Source organism: Phaseolus vulgaris, chromosome 8 (genome assembly GCF_051622355.1).
Source record: "Phaseolus vulgaris cultivar YP4 chromosome 8, ASM5162235v1, whole genome shotgun sequence".
NCBI classification, from domain to species: Eukaryota; Viridiplantae; Streptophyta; class Magnoliopsida; order Fabales; family Fabaceae; genus Phaseolus; species Phaseolus vulgaris.
The window spans coordinates 7471116-7478102 of NC_143505.1; positions in this window are offsets into that span (position 1 = coordinate 7471116).

Sequence of the window (6987 nt, forward strand, 5' to 3'; positions counted from 1 at the left end):
ATTTAAAAGTAAATTCAATATTAATATTAATGTAAACATTTTTATTTAAAGTACTAATAATATTAAAAATACTAATAATTTTAATAGTTTTAAATTTTTTAATAATATAAATAATATTGATGACAATAATTATATACATAATATTAAAAATATTATTATAATATGAATAATTATAAAATTATAACAAATATTAATAATAAATAACAATAATAATCATAGATATGCATATTAATAATATTAGTAATATTAATAATATTTAATAATATTTAATAATATTTATAATATATAATAATATTTAATAATATTTAATAATATTAATAATATTTAATAATATTGATAATATTTAATAACACCCTCCGAGCATTAACATGAGGAGAAAGCAATCCTTTAATCCTCCAAAACCAATTAAGAGTGGAACAAATTAACCTAAATTGTAAAACAAGAAACAATTGAATCTCTTAATTCCACAACAGTAGTGAAATTAGCTTCCATAAGATGATGAAAATTTTCCTCCGAAAAACCTCAGCGATCTTTCAAAAATAATTTTTCACAAAAATATAATTCACAAAAGGCTCTCTCCGATGTAAAAATTGAAAGTGTATGTGTTACCTAATTCTGATACAATGTAGACTTTTTTTTATAAAGAATTAACAATACTGATTTGTTAAAAATGTGAAATTTAGTAAAATAATAGGTTGAAAAACTCAAAATAATGTATTGATTTTACTTAAATAGTATATCTTATGTTTCACTAATGATCTAATCATATATGAATAAAATGGTGAAAAATTGAAGTAGATTTTTTATCAACATTTTTGACAGGGTTAAAATAAGAAATTATTGTTTATTTTTACTAATAATATTTTTAACGAGTCTGATGAAAAAGTTGTGATGAGATACACTTAATTTGATCATGCAATTGTGGAGAGAATCTGAAAGTGAGTTGTAGTAGCATCTTTAAAAGAAATAGAACATATTTGAAGGGAAGATCATAACTTGATGTGACAAATTAAATTTATGCCAACTCTATGTTTTTTTCTACTCCAATCATGCAAACTCATATCCAATCTAAAAGCTGGCAAATCCATTATGTGTACTTTTTTGTTTACTATAAGCATAATTATTAGGGTATAATTACATGAACAATGATCATTTTATATTCCCTCAGTCTGCCATAGTTGACTGTGTGGAATAGACTGATTAAGAGAGATTGAATGATATCATAAGTATTATTTTGACTAACGAATTTAATATTTGTCACGTGTTATTAAATTATAGCTAAAAATTTAATTTAATATTTAATCCATGTAAAATAAATGTGTTTAGATTTTTTTTTAAATGACTATTGGAATTAAGATTTTATGTATAAGTTCTTTTAGATTTTGTATATCAGTTAAATTATCAATATAGATACAAACAATATATAGAAAGTTTGAATTTTCTATCATTCAAAAACTTAACACAAAAATCACTTTTTTATATCAATTTTAATATAATTATCATTAAATAATAGAAAAATAAAGATTTATGATATAAAATTGGATTTTTATAATCGTTATAATACTAATCAACATAAAATCATTACAAGAAAATCATTAAATAACAACTAATTTTAGAGATAAAATAATTAGTCATTATATTGACTAAGTTAAATAATATTTTACAAATTAAAAAATTATTAGTATGTAAAAGTAGTTTCTATTATCAATAACAATATAAAGTAGAATTAAGGTAACTAACATTAGTTACCAATGTTTTAGCTATTAATTGCTTTAAATTCTAAAATTAATGTAATTGCAAGACAATTTCTTCTTATATCTCGTAATATAAAACATATCTAAATTACTCTTTGATATTTTTTATTAATTTTTTTAATTTTAGAATGTGAAATCGGAGACTTCCTTAATTTTATAATTCAGAAGTTGAAATTTGTAACTTTTTTCTATTTCGTATTGTCCAGTCCGAAATGTAAATTGTGTATTCCAAAAATTATATTTAAGATAGTACAATTCAAACTACAAATTTATATTCTTGATTGTACGTTTTGAAATGCAAATTTGTATTTCAGATTGTATAATCCAAAATACAATGTTTATATTCTAGATTATAGAATATGAAGTGATATTTCAACATTTTTTTAAATTTTGAAGAGCATGAAAAAATCACCAAATTGTAATTGTTTATATTCTGTATAGGAAGAAAAGTGTACATTTTATTTTCTTAAAATGAGAAAAAAGTTATTTATTTATCTAAATATTTTTTCGTGGCATTTATGAATGATTTTATTATATTTGGATTTTAGTAATTAAATACAAGATGTTTTGCAGAAAATAAGCTTAAGTCATTTAAGAATATATTTTTTCACCACATATTCATATATTGTTAACACACTCGATTGGTATACATATATGTTTATTACTTTGGTTTTAGTTAAATATAAGTATTGCCATATATGGAAAAAAAAATTAACTGTGACACAAAGCGAACCTCACTTTATAGAAGAATCCAAAAAAGAGAAAAAAAGCAACACCATTATTGTAATCATGGAATAAAGAAAGAAGAAGAGAATTAGATTCCAGCCAAATTAAGTGTAAGTTTAACATTTGCCTTCATGTCAGTGCTCAAAGAAACCTTAGTTTGTGTATTTATAATAATCCCTTACGAACCCAATAATAATGCAGTATTAGTTGAGGTGAAGTGGTGACAGAGAGATATAATATAATATTTTCTTTAGGTTCATCAGATCCAAGTAATAATCCATTACATCGTTGAGTTGCAGGTGCAGGTATATATATGTCTCCACCTATTTCTTTCTAGATTTTCAATTTTCATTCCTCTTCTCTTCATTAACTATTTCTTTGCATTTTTATATGTTTATGGTTTTCATTCTCAGTCTCATGGGAATTCTCTTCACTCCACGTAATTAAAACTATGCATGAGTTAGAAATATCTTTACTTTTAGTTTTTAAGTATAACTCAATTCTATTATTAATTTGTAAAATAAAATTTGTACATATATATATATATATGAATGTGAGTTGTCTTGTGTAAAAAATGGGGTTGATTTTATTGACCCATGGTCTGCATACTGACATACATCATTTTTCTTTAAAATTAATAAAAAATAAATTTACTTTTTATTTATTATAAGTTAATTTTTTCTTATTTAAATAAATTAGGTAAATGATCTCACATTATTATTCTTATGTGCGTGTAATCAGATGTTATAATTTTCAATAAAATTTGAATTTTAATCGTATGAATAAATTGACTAATAAAATATTTCATTAAATATATATTTTTAAGGTAATACACGTAGACACATTATTATTATTTTAAGTTAAAAAATAATATAAAATAATATTATTATATTTAATTTTTATTATAAAAAAACTAAGGTTTGATTAGTGTATTTAACATTTGATGAATATTGAAATCTAATCAATCTGTGAATTTCAAAAAGATAAAAAAATACTATTAAATATTAAAAATTATTATCGAATTTTGTGAATGTGTTATTAATCAGGGATTGAGGTTAATTTCTTCCTACACCTCCATGTCTTTCTTCTTGTACTGCATACTTCAAAAAATACTCAACTTACACTTTGTCATTTTTCATTGAATGTTTTTTCTTTTATTTCGGAATGTGAAATTCGGAGATTTCCCGAGTTATAGAATTTGAAAGTTAAAATTTGTATTTCAAAATGTATAATATTTCAAATTGGTCAATCCATAATACAAATTTGTATTCCATATTTTAGAATTTGGAATAGATAATTTTAGAAATTTTTAGAATATAAGGCTAGAAGAAGAAATTATGGGGTGCATAAAGAAATTTCTAAATTTTTAAAATATGCGGGTTTGCCCGTGCACTTGACCCATGCAGGTTGCGGGTTATGTGGATTGGGTCTAAACAGGCCAATAGGTTAAAATAAACACTTCAGCCCACGTTTTTTCTTAATCAACTATAAACCGATCTGCTCAGCTCATCTCACTTTTCATCCTTACTTGTCTTTTTTTTATCAGCAATGAATTAATAAAATAAAATAAAAAACACTCTAGGGGTGTCCCAACCTTTATACACAAGTCTCTCCTAGTTTAAGAATTCATCACAATCTAAATAAAACAAACACCACTTAACTCAAAAACTTAAATTATTAAAGAGTCCCACCACCCTTGTGACTCCATGATATGGAATTTCCAACCATGTATACGATCAAACTTTTAAATTTTCTTTTCCTCAAACTTAGACTAAAAGTGTGCAGGTGCCATATTTGATCAGTTCAGGTAACCATGACAATCACGGGAAAGGACGAGCCCCGAATGAACGGAGCTTTCAAAAACAGGTTTCAGAATGAAATCAGTTCACGTGACCCAAATGAAGGAGATCCAAAACATTTTGGTAACCCAAAAGAAGAAAATCAAAAGAGAAATAATAAATGGAAGTGTTTTTTATGTTGTTATGGACATCAACAAGGAGAATAGTAATTTGGAGGGGTTGTATGTAATGTTAAAGTGGTCGTATGGGTTTGGTATTCTACGTTCTAGGTTGGTCCCATAGCAAAATCTTAGTTTTTTCTTTATCATTTTCTATACAGTTTGAGTTGTATATGGAGGTTGGAACAACTAATACTTCATTTATATCATATTTCTTTTTTATTCATGAAAAAACAAGGAGAATAATAAATTTATAATGTTTAAATAAATTATTATATACAAAATGATTTTTTTACGTTGAGGGTGTGTTTCAAGGAGTGAATTTTGTCCCATACGAAATGATAGAGATGAGAACAAAATGAGTGAAAAATAAGAGTGTTTGGATTTAAGAAAAGAGAGTAAAAAATGAAAGATAAACTTGTGAGTGTGAGTGTGAGTGTAATTGATAAAAAAAAATTGGTTAAAATTAATTTAAAATAAAACATGATTAGTTATTTGTACAGATTAAAACATTATTCTCTTTATGGTCCATGAATTCAGTTGAAAAAATATATGAATTCTCTCACATTGTGGATAAATGGAAAATTGTTAGAAAATGGATTTTGATAAAATAAAATTTGAATATAAATTATTATAAAATATTTAAGAAAAAATATAAACTTCATAAAACTTAATAAAATAAATCAAAATTGATATAATAATTTAGCATCTAATATTAAACATAGAACGATACAATACAATGGGGAAAAGGATTAAACTACAATTTAATTAGGCATAAAAAAAAATCAATAATCATATCATGACACTTATCATTTGAGAGAGTCTTGTAAGTCAACAAATTTTTGTTGGAACTAGTCAATTCTTTTATGAACCCTTTCAAAACCTTTGTTCGCATTGATGTTCAAAGTATTTAATCTTTGTTGCAACTCATGAATACCACCCCAAATTTATGAAAGCATTTGTCTTTGCATGGAAGGCTAAACCTTTTTGGTTGATTCCTCGGTAATTCCTCATTGAGTTCTGAGGTTTTGATCAATAAAATTTTTTATTTTTAATTCTCTATAGTAGTTGTTTTAATATTCTAATCTTCTGGAAAACTGGTTTTTGTGAGAGGTTGTACTTGAATGCATGATTAATCTTAAACTTTGGTTTCTTAGTTAGTTTGAATTGTTCTAATTAATTTCTTGGACGCATGATTCGAGATAGAAGAGATAAGCATTCTCATGGAGTATACGCATGGAACAAGGTGGATTTGACTAAACCACTAGACACATATGCTTTACTGGTGAGTTTCAAGTTCAGTTAAATTAACGCATGTTCAATATGGTTTAGCTATGTTTGAGGATTTAGAAAGGAATAATCTTTAGAGAACCTATGAGAAATTCATTGGTGGAAGAATTTGGGAATTAACCGCTTTTTATTTGCTGTTTTAATCTCTTTTATATTTTCTGCAAAACTATCTCAACCACTTTTTATCAGTATTGTTATTGTCAACTTTTATTGCTTGTAGATAGATTCTAATACTAATTTATTGATTTCACTATTTGATTCGTTGGGAGATGACTTGGGGTCATCTGACCACTTCTATATTATCATCTTTCTAGCGTCAGACAAGTCTATGTTAGAATCACAATTTGACAGCAAAATAGTAACTATCAATATTCAAGTACTTGTGACATGGTGTCATAATATTACACAATCATAAAGTTAAAAAAAAAAAAACACAATAGTCTACAAACAAGGATGTGGAGCATAGCTAAAAGATGATAGTTAAGTTCAATATCAGAGCATGCAAAGAACGCAAATAGATACGTTTCATCTGCCAACATATCAACAACAGAGAATGTTTACTACTTTCGTCTGCCAAAGAGATCCGTAAGCAAAGGGCAAGTCACATTAGAAGATCTCTTGGATAAAAAGCTAAAGACACTTTTTTCTTCAACTTATGCATGTCAACTTTGGAAAGAATATCTACTTCATACGACACTACACTTTAGACAAATTTAAGGAAAGACACACTGTCAAGAAGAGATAAGTACATTCAGCTAATAGATGTTACATAAAGAAGAAAGAGCCATTTATGTTTGTGTAGGGTGCATTTAACGCTACATGAAGTGCATTTAATGCATCCTTCTATATCAAGCTCATCAGACGAAAGAAAGACATTAAAAAAAGATTTGATGCTAATCAACGACCAAAAACCATTTCAAAATGGCCACTTTCTTCAGAACCTATATAAAAGCAACTCAAGAAGAAGAAAAGAATAATAACGTTGTCTTGTGTTGAAACTCTGCTAAAATTATTACGCCTATCAAACTCTTCGTAAAAGAACATTGTTCATGTTCTATTAGCAAACTAGAAGAAAGTGTACAAATATCATATACGTCAACAAAAGATAATCCCTATTAGTGAGCTATCATGTGATTTGTTGATCACCACTCATACAACTTGTGTATCTTAGCCTAGGGTGATTGTTTGTTAAATAATACTCGATTATTAGGAAGGAGTTATTGTTGTTCAAAGAAGACTTTGTTAAGTTATGAGTGACTT